The following is a 13994-nucleotide window of genomic DNA, read 5'->3' as shown; positions in this document are numbered from 1 at the left end:
TATGTATTTATTTATGTATTTTATACATATATACACAATTTTTTTCCTTTCTGCTTCCAGAAATGTAAGCTGTTGCATTTACAAAGAAAAAGCCAAGCAGGTATTTTTTTTTTAAATGCACATTTTTAATGCACATTATTATTATTCTTCCAGGCGTATCGCACACACCGAGAAGCATTTGCTCCCCTCCTAGTGCAGGTATTGCCTTTGCAAGAGTCGGGTTTTTTGGGCATCTCCCAGGCTGCTTTCCATGCAAAAAAAGGGGGGAAAGAGCTTTTTTAGGAGGGCTGAGTCCTTCGGATCAGCTGCAAGGAGCAACACTTCTAATTTCGCCCGATGGCTTTGCTGTCCACACCGCAGCCGCTGTACCTCTAATGCGTGGTACGTCTGGGATGTGTGAAGGAGTTGGAGCCAGAACCAGAAATAAAACCTTTCACTGAACTTTTCCTTGTCTTTTTTTCACCAGAAATAAACCTTTTTTTGCACCTTTCCCCGTCTTTTTTTTTTCCCCAAAGTGCCATCTTTTGTTTTAATGAAGCAGAGCCTGAATAGAAACAGAAGCATGGAACCTGCTTGGATATTTTATCCCATTTTACTCCTTCCCCTTTTATACCCCTGGAAAGGGCAGTTGCCAGACATGGACACAATTGGAGTTTTCTGAGTAGCGGAGCAAAACAAGGTAAAAAAAACCCACAAAAGAGCAGAAGAGAAAAATGCACCTGGGGAGAGATTTTCTTTCGTTAACAAGGAACGGTGCTCGTCCTGACGGGGTGCAAGTCCCTTGGCCGATGGTGCCCTTGATGCCGCCATCAGCAGCATCACCCTCACCTCACCTGCGCCAGGCACAGCTCAGCTTTGGTTTTATTTACAGTTGTTAAAAATGCACAGCTCTAAACTTGTTTATTTATTTATTTTTTTAAACTTTTTTTAACTTCTTTTTTTAAACTTATTTCTTTAAAACTTTTTAAAAACTTAAAAAAACCCTTAAAACTAAAAAAATAAAACTTAAAAAAAAAATTTAATTTTTTTTTTAAATCAGAATAAAATTCTAAACTGAGAGATAGGTGTTTTCCCACCATTCCCCTCGGAGCAGGAGACCACCTCAGGTCCTTTGCCCTGAGAAGATGCAGCACCCAGCAGTGACGTCCTCTCCAAGTGCTCAACAGCCACCTGACTCCTCTCCTCTTTCCCAAAACTGTGCAGCAACCAGGAGAGAAGGAGCTGCCCCATCGATTGCAGCAGAAACGCTCGGTTTTGCTGCAAAACCCCAGTTTTTTTCCTAATTATGATGGGCCAGGATGGCCGAGCACGGCTCCAACCCATGAACCCGCTCTGGTCCATCACTCCCGGGGAAGGTTGGCTTGGTCACCACGAAGCTCAGCTCCATCCCAGGGTGGCTTCAAAGCTTTTTCTACCCCTCACTAAACCTGTGAGAATTGCTCAAATTCTTTGGAGAAGGAAGCTCTTCCGGGGGGGGGGGGGGCGGGGGGGAATGCATCTCCTCCAAACCAAGAAGGGATGGGAGCAAACAAATGTGCTTTTTTTTTTTTTTCTTTCCCCTCCCCACCCTGAGAAAGAGAACGACTGAGATGGGAAGGGGCTGGAGATTAATTAAGTTAATTAACAGCCCTGGTCAGCCCCCACACACACTTGGGAAGCCCTGCCCATGGTCCAGGGGCTTTATTTAGTCTCAGTCTGGGGGTTTTTAGTGCTTTTGCAAGATGCCTTGGAAGAGCATCCATATGGATATTGTTGATCCATCCCAAAGGACTCCTGCCTGCTCTAGCACATCAGACCTCAATCCCTTCCTTCAAACCTTGGCCGGGCTCCTGGGGGGGGTCGTGTCCGGGTTAGATCCGAATCCCGGCCAAATAAAAAGTGGGAGAGGACAAGGTGGATTTCCCAAGGGAATTTGGGGAGGGGGGTGGTGGCCTCGGAGGGGAAATTTGGGAATTGGAGGGTTTAGGTAAAAAGGGTTTAATGGACAGGGGGGATTTAATAGCTTGCAAGAAAAAAAAAAAAATCTATATCTACAGACATGCAAGGTATGGAGCAAGGGTGTTTTGTGTCTTGAGGGGGGTAGTGGAAGAAAAAGTAGTCTTAGATAGCAAAATACTCTTAAATTTGCTATATAATAGCAATTAACAAGTAATAGCAATATAATTAACAAGTCAGTGGAGCGTGCTGGTCTCTGCACTCCCACCTTTGCCTGGCTTGTGGCTGGGGGTGTGATGGGGGGGGAGCAGCGGGGTTCAGCGGTGGTTGCCCCCCCTCCTCTGCTCTCTCTCCCACCCCTGCCTTCCCCTTTCTGCCCCTTTTCTCCCCCAAAACACCCTCTGGCATCACACCTTCCTCCACCCCCAGCCCTGTTGCATCCGCACCTTCCTACCCCCCACTGCATCCTCCTCCCCTGAGCCCTCTGCCATCAGCCAGGGGGGCTCCCAGCTCTCCCAGTTGCTCCTGGGGTCATCCCAAACTGGGGTCATCCCAAACTGGGGTCATCCCTCCCACTCCTTGTCCCCAGGGCTGGTGGGCAGCGGGGTCTTTTCCTGCCCTCACCATTACCTTGGGGAGGTGTGGGGGGGCGATTTTGGGTTGATGTTGGCAAAGGCAGCATCATCCTGGAGCAGCCTGCGCTGGCTCCCATTGTTATTTTTTTCCCCTTCCCGTGTCCCTCCGTACCCGACCAGTGCTGCAACCTGTACCCGAAATGGGGACCACTGGGCCTGGAGGGGGGACCCCAGGTATGACCCCCCCCGGTACCCCAAGGCAGCCAGTGCGTGGGGGTACGTGGTCTCCTCGTGCTGCCTGGCTGGGTGGAGGGTCCCTTTTCCCACCTTTCCCAAAATTTCCCAGTTGGGGTTGAGGTTGATTGAGCATTGCAATGTTCCTTTTGCAGGGACACTCGCTAGCCTCCGGCCACCCTTTCCTGCCTCACTGCACCCCGTTTGGCCCACCAAACTGGTTGTACTGGGCTGGAGAGGGAGCTGGGAGCAGGATCCCAGCTGGGGTAAAGCATTTTTGGTGCTTCCATCCCCAAAACGCCCTTGGTCGGTCCCATCTCCCCTCCGCATCCCACTGGCAGGAGGCAGCTGAACCCGTAGGGAATCCCAGAAAAAAAAAAAAAAAAAAATTCCCCAAATTGCTAAAACCAGGTAAAACAAAGAGGAAAGGCTGCTTTTTTTTTTTTTTTTTTTTTAGCCTGATGAGGATAAGTTTTTTTCCTGGACAATAAACCCCAGGAGAAGAGGAACTACTACAAGCTGGAGCTTGGAGGATTTAAGTGCTGCTGCCAGAACTGAGAGTCTCGCCCCTGCACCGGAGCATCAGAGCTGTGTTTTGGTGTAAAATCAAGGGAAAATGGTCTAATCCAGGGCTCAGGGAGGAGAAATGCAGAATCTGCTGCCTCCCAGTTGAGGGCTCTCGCTCTCCTGGGTAGAGTGCAGATATTTCTTTGGCTGCCAACGAGGAGCAGGGGAGATGTTTGGGGTTCAGGCTGGTATCCCCCACTTTTGGCCAGAAAAACTGCTTTTATTTCTTTATCTTTTAAATCGGGTATTTCAACTGTCAAATGGATGGGCAAGAACCCACCTTGAGGCATTGCAATTAATGTTGAAGACCTTCAATTCCTGAGGAAATCTCACTCTGGTCTCTGTTAACTCACTCCTCCTCTCCAGCAATATGAAACATCAGTGTGTAGGAAAAGCTCTTAATAAATCTTAAAGCTGTTTCAATATCTATTGTATAAAATAAATTCTAAACCCTCTTTCATATGTGCTTGAGACAATTTAATTTCACATTATAATACCAGTGTGAAGTAGATGGTTGATTGTTTTGAAGTTACTTGGGGGATTATTTTTTTTGGCCAATGGTTTGCTGAAAAGAATGAACTTAGAAAGGATAAATAATAAAATAGAATATTCTATGAACTTTCAAACTTTTGGTCCTGAAGTCGTGCTAAACCGCTTTCCAGCCTTGGCCATGGCAGGGGATTCACACGGTCAAGCACAGATGGCTGCTGCAGGGAAAAGAAAATTGCTGCCTCTATAAATTGGAAGAATTGAGACTTTTTCCCCCCCATTTCAGGACTTGGAAACCTCCTGGGCATCCCTGTTTCTCCCTCCATCCCTATTTCTGCCTCTATCCCTATTTCTTTCTCCCTTCATCTCCATCCTCATCCTTGGCTCCATCTTCTCCTTCACCAGAGGGACAATCCCTGTGTGTCAGGAGGGGGCAGAGGGGAGAAGCCCAAATAAAGCTGTTTGGGTGAGAAATATATATATATATATGTATGTATTTGAAATGGGGGGGGAGGGTTTGTAATTAAATTTCTAGTCTTTTCTCCAGCTTTATTTTTCCCAGTGACATCAGGTGTGTGTCCTTGTGCCAAGATTAAGCTTAATTTGGGGAGAGAAGGGCTCATTTTGGGGGCAGGAGCAGGGGCTGCGTCTGGGGCTCATTCTGGGGTAAAAGCTGCTGCTTTGGGGGGAGGACGTGACACCCCCCCTCCCCTCCCCGTTTGCTGTTGCAATGATGTTTTCCTTCCCTCCTGGCTGGGGTTGGGAGGAAAGGGTTAAGGTTAAGGCTACCGCCCCGGGGGGGCCATTGGGAAGTTAATGGGGCCCTTGGTGGGCACAATGGGCAGGAACATCCCCGAGGGCGGATTTACCCCCTGTGGAGTGAGGACCCCCCATCCGGGGCGGGGGGGGGGGGGGGGAGAAACTGCCTCTGATCCCAACCCTGCGGCTCTGGGGGTGCTGAGGTCCGGGGGACGCTTTGGGGCTTTCGCAGAGACACCCCCCCTCCAAAAAAAACCCACCACCACCCCCCCGCGTTGGGATGCACTCAGGAGTTGGAGCATCCCAGGTTATATTCCCAATAAACCATTTGGCTGCATCGACCCTTTTCTGGAGGCTGAGGGTGTTCAGCTTGAGGGGGGGGGGTTGTCAGGGGTGCAGATCCTCCGCAGCCCCAATTTCCCTCCCCGGTGCTGGTAACCCCCCCCCCCCCCCCTTGCAAACCCTGCTCATCCCTAAATTGCAACGAGGGGAAGGGGCTGAAGCCACCGTGGAGGTGGGAGCGTGGCTTTTACCTTCGGGGGGGGTCACAGTTTGGATACCCCATGGGATGCTCCATGAAGGGCTACTGTGTCCCATGGGTGCATCCTGAAATAAATACTCAGCCAAAACCCGGCTCCGGTGCGTGGGAGAGGGGGTTTCTCTGCATGGAGGAAGGGACATAATTATGAGGGCTTTCCTCATGCGTTGGGTGAAGATCTCTCTGCAGCGTCTTGCTATGCTGGTAAAAATGTTAATAAGAGCTATGAGGCCTGAAAGAACCTCCTTAGGGAATTAAATTTGCCTTATCTGCAGCAGAATAAAGGTATTTTTTTGCTCTGGGATAGTTTCTGATGCTGCATCACAGGTTGGGATGCCCAACGGGACTGACCCGCTGTGTTGGCACGGACCTTTTGCAACCGGGACAGGAAATGGGACGATGCGACGCGATGTGTTGGGAGATAAAATTCAGTCCACCAAGAGGCCAAGCTCCTCTGTCCGGAGAAATCTGCTAAAGGTGACTGGGAGGTGCTGCTGAATTCGGCGTTAAATGTCGCACCCTGTCCCCATCCTCACTTCCTGGGGTGGGGGCTCTTCCTGCATCCCTGTTCTCCAGGATGGGGCAGTCTCCTCTCAGCTTTCCCTCCATCCCTGATGCTCCTGAATCCCTGCAAAGATCTGGGTTTGCCCACCTAAGGGTCTGATCCCCACCCTGTCCTGTGCCACGCTCACCCCGTCCTGTGGAGCATCTTGGCGTGGCCCCAAGGTGCTGGCCATGGGTACCACCAGCTGCCCACCCTGGAGCAACCTCTACCCATCGTGTCCCCATGGGAAAACCACCCAAAAAACCATGAAGAATCCGATGGATGTGCCTGAATCCAACCAATGTCCCAAACCGAGCTGAATTCGGGGCAACTGGTTCATGCTCCCTATTTTTGCTAAGTGTCCAAGACAGCCAGAGCTGGTCTGGATACCCAAGAGCTGTGACGTAATATGGGCATGGAGCTAGTGAGAAAATATGCCAAAATGCCTGTTTTTTTATTAATTTAGATCAGCAGAAGGTCTCTTTCTGCTTAGAGGGGCTGTTGCAATAAGAAGGGAGCAGTCGGGCAATTGAGCCCCGTCTGCTGCTGGGATGACAAACTGAAATTTATGGCCTTTTCAGTGAAGAAGGAGGCGATCAGGAAGAGTTGTGAGGAAGTGGGTGAAAGCTGTGGGGCCGGAGCAGGCACAAGGTCTAGGATGGGAAAAAAAAAAAAAAAGAGTTTAAAGCCATCAGCAAAAGAAAGTCTTGGGTGTTCTGGGATTTTACACAGTCCGCGCTAACGGTTTGGGTTGGTCGTGCCCCAAGTGCAACCGTTAAAACATGATGTTCCTGCAGCAGGAGCTTCTGGAAGGGTTTTCCTCCACACACATCTTCGCTTTGGCCGCAAAAATGATTCCTCGAGACCCGAATCAGCGGAGGCGGGAAGAGAGGACCGGCTGCAGGCAGGAGGTGGGTGCAGCCGTTGGGAGAGGTCACCATTGGGGTGCTGTGCGTGACCACCAACCAGCCTTGGAAGGGTCCGAGGTTCACCGTGGCCGCCCGCCCTGACTGCGTGTTGGTGACCTGTTGGATGGACCAGAGCTATGGGCAAGGTTGGGGTTGGTCCTTGTGGGAAATCTCCTCCGCTTCCAAAGGGGCCAAGGGCTCCTCTTGGCCGAGCAGTGCAGGGTGGGACGTCTGGAGATGCCACAAGATGTTTGAGATGCCCAGGTTGGGTGGGAAAGTGATTTTCCCCACTGGGAGATGCTTTCTGAGATATTTTTGAAGACTGGGGAGCCTGGCAGGGCCGGCCATGGCCAAGGGAGTGTGTGCAGCCCCTCTCTGCCCCAAACCAACCCCTTGGGGTGGGGGGAGAAGATCCTTTTTTGGCGGTGAGGGGGTGTTGTAGGCATCCTTGGTGCAGTCTGTCCTTTCTTCTGAGGCATCTGCTGAGCTGAAGCTGCTGGGCTAAGTCTGGGGGAAGCCGCCCATCCCAGGGGAATTAAGCACTGGGATAACCCCAGAAAGGAGGAAGAAAAAAAAAAAAAAATAATCTCAATGTTCATTGCCCACCTGAGCAAGGAAAACAGTAAAGAGCTTGGAAAACAAAGGGAATAACCTCAACTTTGTGGCTCTTGTGAATTTTTTTCCCCCCTGAAAAAAGAAAATAATCCAACCAGGAGGACTTTTACAGACTTTTATTAGCTTGACTGGAGGGGGGAGTTGGGGGGGGAGCAGGCCCAGACCCCTCCCCTCAGCCCTGGAAGGGCCCCAGGAGAGTTTCCAGCTGAATGGGTGAATTAGGGATGTATCAGATGGGCGATCTCGGGAAGAAAGGGTAGTTGGCACCCGCGGGGTGGTCCTGGAGAGCAGGGGCGATAAGGTGGATTTGTTTGTTTTCCCTCCTCAGGGAAGAGGAGGGCTTTTCTCCAGCAAGACAGAGGAAAACGGGCATCCTGCAGCACTCAAATTCCCCCTTTTTGGACCCATATTATCCGGGTGTTAATTCCTTTAGGTGGGCGATTCCCCCTTTCCCATCCTGGGTCATCTCTCCTAGGCTCAACCCAACCCTCCCATGGGCTCTGCACCCCGATGAGGAGGCTCTTGCTTCACCACGTCCCTTCTCCAGCCCCACCCCCACCCCCAAAAACCAGTTCCCCCAAACCCCGTTCCTGGTGGCTTTGATTTTTCGGGAAGCCCCATTTCGGCTGCTCGGGGCTCCCCAGGGATGAGCATCTCCAGGCCGGGCTCTTGCACCTTCAACTCTCCACCCGTGGACAGAAGAGGAGCTGACGAGGGGAGCGACATGGGATGGGTTGTCCTTTCCGCCCACGAGATGCAGCACCTGGTCGCGCGTTGACTCCATCTCCCAAGCTTTTTAGCAAGGAGACATGTCTCCATCGGGACACATTGTCCACCAAACGAAGGTCTCCAGCCCTGTTACGGAGAGGTGTTACATTGCAAACCACCCCAGAGAAGGCTGGGATGGCATTGGGTTTGATTTTCAGTCTTGGGAAGTCATCTTCTGTCTTGCTCCTTTGAGGTTGACCTCCTTGGCCATGGGTCTGCTCGTTGCTTTTCTCCTCTCTCATTCCACCAGGGAAGGTTTGGTGGTTTGATGGTTCTCCATCCAACTCCTGAGTTTTGATCCGGGAGACCAACCTAGAGACAGCGAATCAGGATGCATGACTAATGAGCACGCTCATGATGCAGTGATTATCTAAGGGCTGGATGGGGCGGGGGGAATGTCCCATAAATAGCTGCTACTGGAAAAGGATGCAAATGGCCAGTCTGGACCACGGGCAACCGGTCCCACCCGGCTTATTTGGGTAAATTAATTTATTCAATTAATAAAGTGCAGAGTTCTGAAAGATAAACAACGCAGAGAATTTTTTTTTCGTTTAATTTTTGGGTAAATAAGTGGAAAACCCTGTCACGTGGTGAATAAAGGGTTTATTGATGACAAGACTGTAGGATGATGAAAAGTTATTATATTATCATCCTATTTAAAAATATTTAATTACATTATGATATTTTACGGAATTGTACTGATATTTATTATTACATATTATTAATTATTATATTATTCTTGTCTCTTAGTCTTTCTGCAGCTGCAGTAATTTTATGCAGTTTGAAGTGGTTAAGATCTGCTTAAACCTTTACCTAAGGAATACATAGATCTACACAGACTTGTGCAACATCCCAATAATTGTAGTTTTTTACGCTTTTCTACACCTCTGGGAGTGCACGGGGGATGTTTTTTTCCTAAATTTGAGTATAAAAATCTAAAAATGGGCCCTTTTTTTTTCAGGTGGTGGGGGAGGAAATGGGGCTGGTGGGAAACTGCGGCTCCCATTCATCAAGGGCGATAAAGAAATAACCGCATCTCCCCAAGACAAACATTTGTCCCAGATTTTCTTTTTTTTCAGGAAAAAAAAAGGGCTTGGTGCTTGCTGGAGAAGGTGCTAAAAACGCGGAGAGGGGCGGGAAGAAATCCCAGAGAACCCTTTGACTCCGCAATGCAGTTTAAAATCTGCCTCCGCAGCCCTAAAGTTTTTTCAGCCAAAGCTGAGAAATGTGTATTTTTTTTTTTTGAGAAAAAAAGTTACAGCAGAACAGAAATATGCATTTTTTTTAAGGATTTCTTTTTTTTTTTTCCTTGCATGGCGTAAATTCCTTCAGGAATTTCCTTAGGGAATTTTTGCTGCCTGGAACTGCTTCATGTCCCACCCTGCAGTGAGCACCCCAAGGGAAAGAGAAAAATTGCTTCAGAAGCAGACTTTTTTCCTTTACTTCGGATGTTTTTGTTGTCAGACCAGAGGTGTGGCAACCAAACCCCATTTTAGCTTTAAAATAAATGCAATATAGCCCAAGCCGGGCAGGCTGCCCCCCTTTGGTGGGGGCTCTAAAGTAATAGTTTCTCAACTTTTATTTCTTCCCTCCTTGGGCAGGGGTGGATTTTGGGCTCAGATGGGGTTTCTCAGCCCCCAGATTTCTTATTCTTGAAGGGAAATTTCAGGCACTGCAGCCACAAAAAAAAAAAGAAAAAAGGGGTGGGGGGGTGGGGAAGGAAAATAAAGGAAAAAAATGGGGGGAAGGAAAAAAAGGGGGAAAAAGGGGGAAATAAGGAAAAAAGGGGGGGAAGGAAAAAAGGAGAAACAAGAGGAAAAGGGAGAAGAAAAAAGGGGGAACTAAGGTAAAAATGGGGAAGAAAGAAGAAAAAGGGTGAAATAAGGGAAAAAGAGGGAATAAGGGGGAGTAAGGGAAAAAGAGGAAAAGAAAAAAGGGAGAAATAAGGAAAAAGGGGGAAAGGGGGGAAAAAAGGGAGGAAAAGAGGAAAAAAGGGAAAAAAGGGGAAAGGGGGAAAAAGGGGGAACTGAGGTAAAAAAGGGGGAAGAAAGGAGAAAAAGGGGGAATAAGGGCAAATAAGGGAAAAAGGGGGGAAGAAAAAAGGGGGAAAACAGGAAAAAGGGGAGGGAAATAAGGGAAAAGGGGGGAATAAGGATAAAAGGGGGTAAGGGAAAAAAGGGGGGAATAAGGGAAAAAGGGGAAAAAACAGGGAAAAGGGGGGAATAAGGGAAAGAAGGGGAAAGAAGGGGAAAAAACAGGGAAAGAACAGGAAATAAGGGAAAGAAGGGGGAAGTAAGGGAAAGAAGGTGGAAAACCAGGGAAAAAGGGGAAGAAGATGGGAAGAAGGGGGAAGTAAGGGAAAGAAGCAGGAAAACCAGGGAAAAAGGGGAAAAAAACAGGGAAAAGGGGGGAATAAGGGAAAGAAGGGGGAATAAGGGGAAAAAAAGGGGAAAAAACAGTGAAAAGGGGGCAAGTAAGGGAAAGAACAGGGGAATAAGGGAAAAAAGGGGGAAAACCAGGAAAAAGGGGGAAAAACAGGGAAAAGGGGGGGAATAAGGGAAAAAGGGGGAAGAAACAGGGAAAAGGGGGGAATAAGGGAAAGAAGGGGAAAACTAGGGAAAAAAGGGGAAAAACAGGGAAAAGGGGGGAATAAGGGAAAAAAGGAGGAAATAAGGGAAAGAGGGGGGGAAACAGGGAAAAGTGGGGGAAATAAGGGAAAAAAGGGGAAAAAATAGGGGAAAGAAGGGAGAAATAAGGGAAAGAAGGTGGAAAACCAGGGAAAAAAGGGGGAAAAAACAGGGAAAAGGGGGGAAATAAGGGAAAGAAGGGGGAAGTAAGGGAAAGAAGGGGGAAGTAAGGGAAGGAAGGGGGAAAGCCAGGGAAAAAGGTGAAAAAACAGGGAAAAGGGGCGAATAAGGGAGGAATAAGGGAAAGAAGGGGGAAAAAAGGGGAAAAACAGGGAAAAAGGGGGAATAAGGGAAAGAAGGGGAAATAAGGGAAAGAAGGGGGAAAACAAGGGAAAAGGGGGGAAAAACAGGGAAAAGGAGGGGAATAAGGGAAAGAAGAGGGAAGTAAGGGAAAGAAGGGGGAATAAGGGAAAGAAGGGGGGAATAAGGGAAAAAAGGGGAAAAACAGGGAAAGGGGGGAAAGAAGGGAAAGAAGGGGGGAATAAGGGAAAGAAGGGGGAAAACCAGGGAAGAAGGGGAAAAAACAAGGAAAAGGGGGAAATGAGGGAAAAAGAGGGGAATAAGGGAAAGAAGGGGGAAATGAGGGAAAAAAAGGGGGGAAAACCAGGAAAAGGGGGGGAATAAGGGAAAGAAGGGGGAAATAAGGGAAAGAAGGGCAAAAAACAGGGGAAAGGGGGGAATTAGGGAAAGAAGGGGGAAGTAAGGGAAAGAAGGGGGAATATGAGAAAGAAGGGGGGAATAAGGGAAAGAGGAGGGAATAAGGGAAAAAGGGGCAAAAACAGGGAAAAGTGGGGGAAATAAGGGAAAAAGGGGGGAATAAGGGAAAGAAGGGGGAAATAAGGGAAAAAGGGAAAAACAGGGAAAAGGTGGGAAATAAGGGAAAAATGGGGGGAATAAGGGAAAAAGGGGAGGAATAAGGGAAAAGGGGGGGAATAAGAGAAAGAAGGGCGAAATGAGGGGAAAAAAGGGGGAAATGAGGGAAAAAACAGGGAAAGGGGGAAATAAGGGAAAGAAGGGGAGAAACAGGGAAAGAATGGGAAATAAGGGAAAGAAGGGGGAAGTAAGGGAAAGAAGGGGGAAAACCAGGGAAAAAGGGGGAAAAACAGGGAAAAGGGGGGAATAAGGGAGGAATAAGGGAAAGAAGGGGGAAAACCAGGGAAAAAGGGGGAATAAGGGAGGAATAAGGGAAAGAAGGGGGAAAACCAGGGAAAAAGGGGAAAAAACAGGGAAAAGGTGGGAAGTAAGGGAAAGAAGGGGGAAAACCAGGGAAAAAGGGGGAAAAAACAGGGAAAAAGGGGAAATAAGGGAAAGAAGGGGGAAAACCAGGAAAAAGAGGAAGGTGAGGGGAAGAACGGCGGAAAGGGGGACCCCCCCCCCCCGTTCTCCCCCGGGGGGTGCCGGGAGCCGCGGGGCGGGCTCCATCCCCGCCCGCCCCCCCGTCCAGGTGCCGGGGGTGGGCTCGGGCCGACCCTCCCCGCCCCGCGGGCGGCAGCGGCGGGCGCGCAGGTTCCGCGGGGCGTGCGCGGGGTGGGGGGGGGCTCCGCGACCCCCCCGGGAGACCCCATGGCCGCGCTGGAGCCGGCCCAGGTAGGGCTGGAAGGGGCTCAAACTGGGGGGGACGACCCGGGCCCCCGGAGTCTGCCCAGTCTGAGCCGGGGCGCGGGGGTCCCGGCCCGGGGGGGGACGGTCAGCCGGGGTCTGCTTTTAGTCTGTGTCCTGCTGAAAAAGGCGTTTGCTGAATCTCGTTTCTTACTTTGCGTTTTTTTAAAGAAAAACCTGACTTTTTTTTTTAATTGTTCTAAAAAAATCTGACTTTTTTTAAAAATTGTATTTCTTACTTTTTTTTTTAAATTTTTATTTCCTCTTTTAAATTTTAGTTCTATTTGCTTTAGTTCTTACTATTTTTCTCTGGTTTAGTTCTTTGGTTTTTTAATTTTTATTTCCTACTTTAAAAAAAATAATTTATTTTTTAAATTTTGGATCTTACTATTTATTTTAGTTCTTACTATTTTTTTCTTTTTAGTTCTTACTTTGTTTTTTTATTTCAGCTCTTACTTTGGCTTTTTAATCAGTTCTTTTTTTATTTTAGTTCTTTATGGTTTTTTCTTTTTCGTTTTGACTTTGTGATTTTTTTATTTTGGTTCTTTGGGTTTTTTTTATTTTGGCTGTTTTTTATTTTGATTCTTACTTTGGGTTTGGGGGTTTTTTTGTTGTTGTTCTTTTTTTTTTTTTTTTAATTGTGGTTCTTACTTTGTTTTAGTTTTTAAAATGTTGCCACTCTGTTGCCCATTTAACTCATTGAATTCCCCCCCAGGTGCCCGAGGCTCTCCAGGAGGTCACCATCGCTGCCACCACTGAGAAGCCGTGGCCACTCTCCGGCCACCGCCCCCCCCTCCCAGCAGGTAGGGAGCTTGGTCCCCCCGGCCCCCCCAAGTCCTTTGGGCATCTTGGTGGCCTCCCCAGTGCCTTTCGGTGGCCCATGGGGGCAGGAGGACTCATCCAGCCCCACCAACCTCTCTCCCGGTGCCCATGGGGTGCCTCTCCCAGGAGCTCCTGGTTTTGACCAACAAGGCTCCTTGTAAAAGAAATCCTGCTCTTTCTCCTCATTTTGTCATGTTCTGTGGGTCGTACGTCTGCGTCAGAGAGTCGTGGGGGGCTTCTGGGGTTCATCCCATGGAGGATGCCCAAGGTAATCGCTTGCGTTTGCTCTTCGCACCTCAGTTCCTGGGATAAACCTTGTTTGCCCAAGGATGATGACGTGTGCGGCCACCGGGAAAGGTGAAGGTGATGCCCGTGGTGATGGGAATGGTGGGATCAACCCTAAATCTGGTTGGGTTTCCCTTGGTCTGCTCTGGGAGGCAGCTCACGGAGCTTCCTTGGCTTACTCTGTGCGTGAGGCTTTCTAATTTGGTGTTTTTCACTAATACTGTCCAAGAAACTTAGCTGAGAACTTCCTTTAAACACCTAAGCCCTGCCTCCATCCTCAACAGGAGATGGGTGGGATCACTGGGTGCTCTCCTCAACACCCCGAGTCCCTCAAACACCCGTTGAGGTGCTCCAAGCATCCCAGCCTGGGCAGGCGGATGCTCTTCTCCCACCTATGCCGTGAGTAAAGCTGCCAGAAATGAGTTAAAATACGGGAGTTAAATGAGTGAAAAGAATCTGCTGGAGGGATGTCCTGCCTGGGAGCTGAGGCTTGGCGGCTTCTTTGGGCTCACAGTGCCCTCTCCTGACAGCTCCTGGCCACCTGAAAAGGGACGCTTTAGGGTATGGAGAAGTCCCCCAGTCTCCTCCAGCCATGAGATACGAGTTGTGGGTCCAGGAGCGGAGTGGGCAGGATGGACTCAAGTTGAGTTTTTAGGGCACTTGGGTGGG

This window comes from Haliaeetus albicilla, chromosome 29 (assembly GCF_947461875.1).
Source record: "Haliaeetus albicilla chromosome 29, bHalAlb1.1, whole genome shotgun sequence".
NCBI lineage: Eukaryota > Metazoa > Chordata > Aves > Accipitriformes > Accipitridae > Haliaeetus > Haliaeetus albicilla.
The sequence above is the reverse complement of the archived record's forward strand: the minus strand, read 5'-3'. Positions refer to the sequence as shown.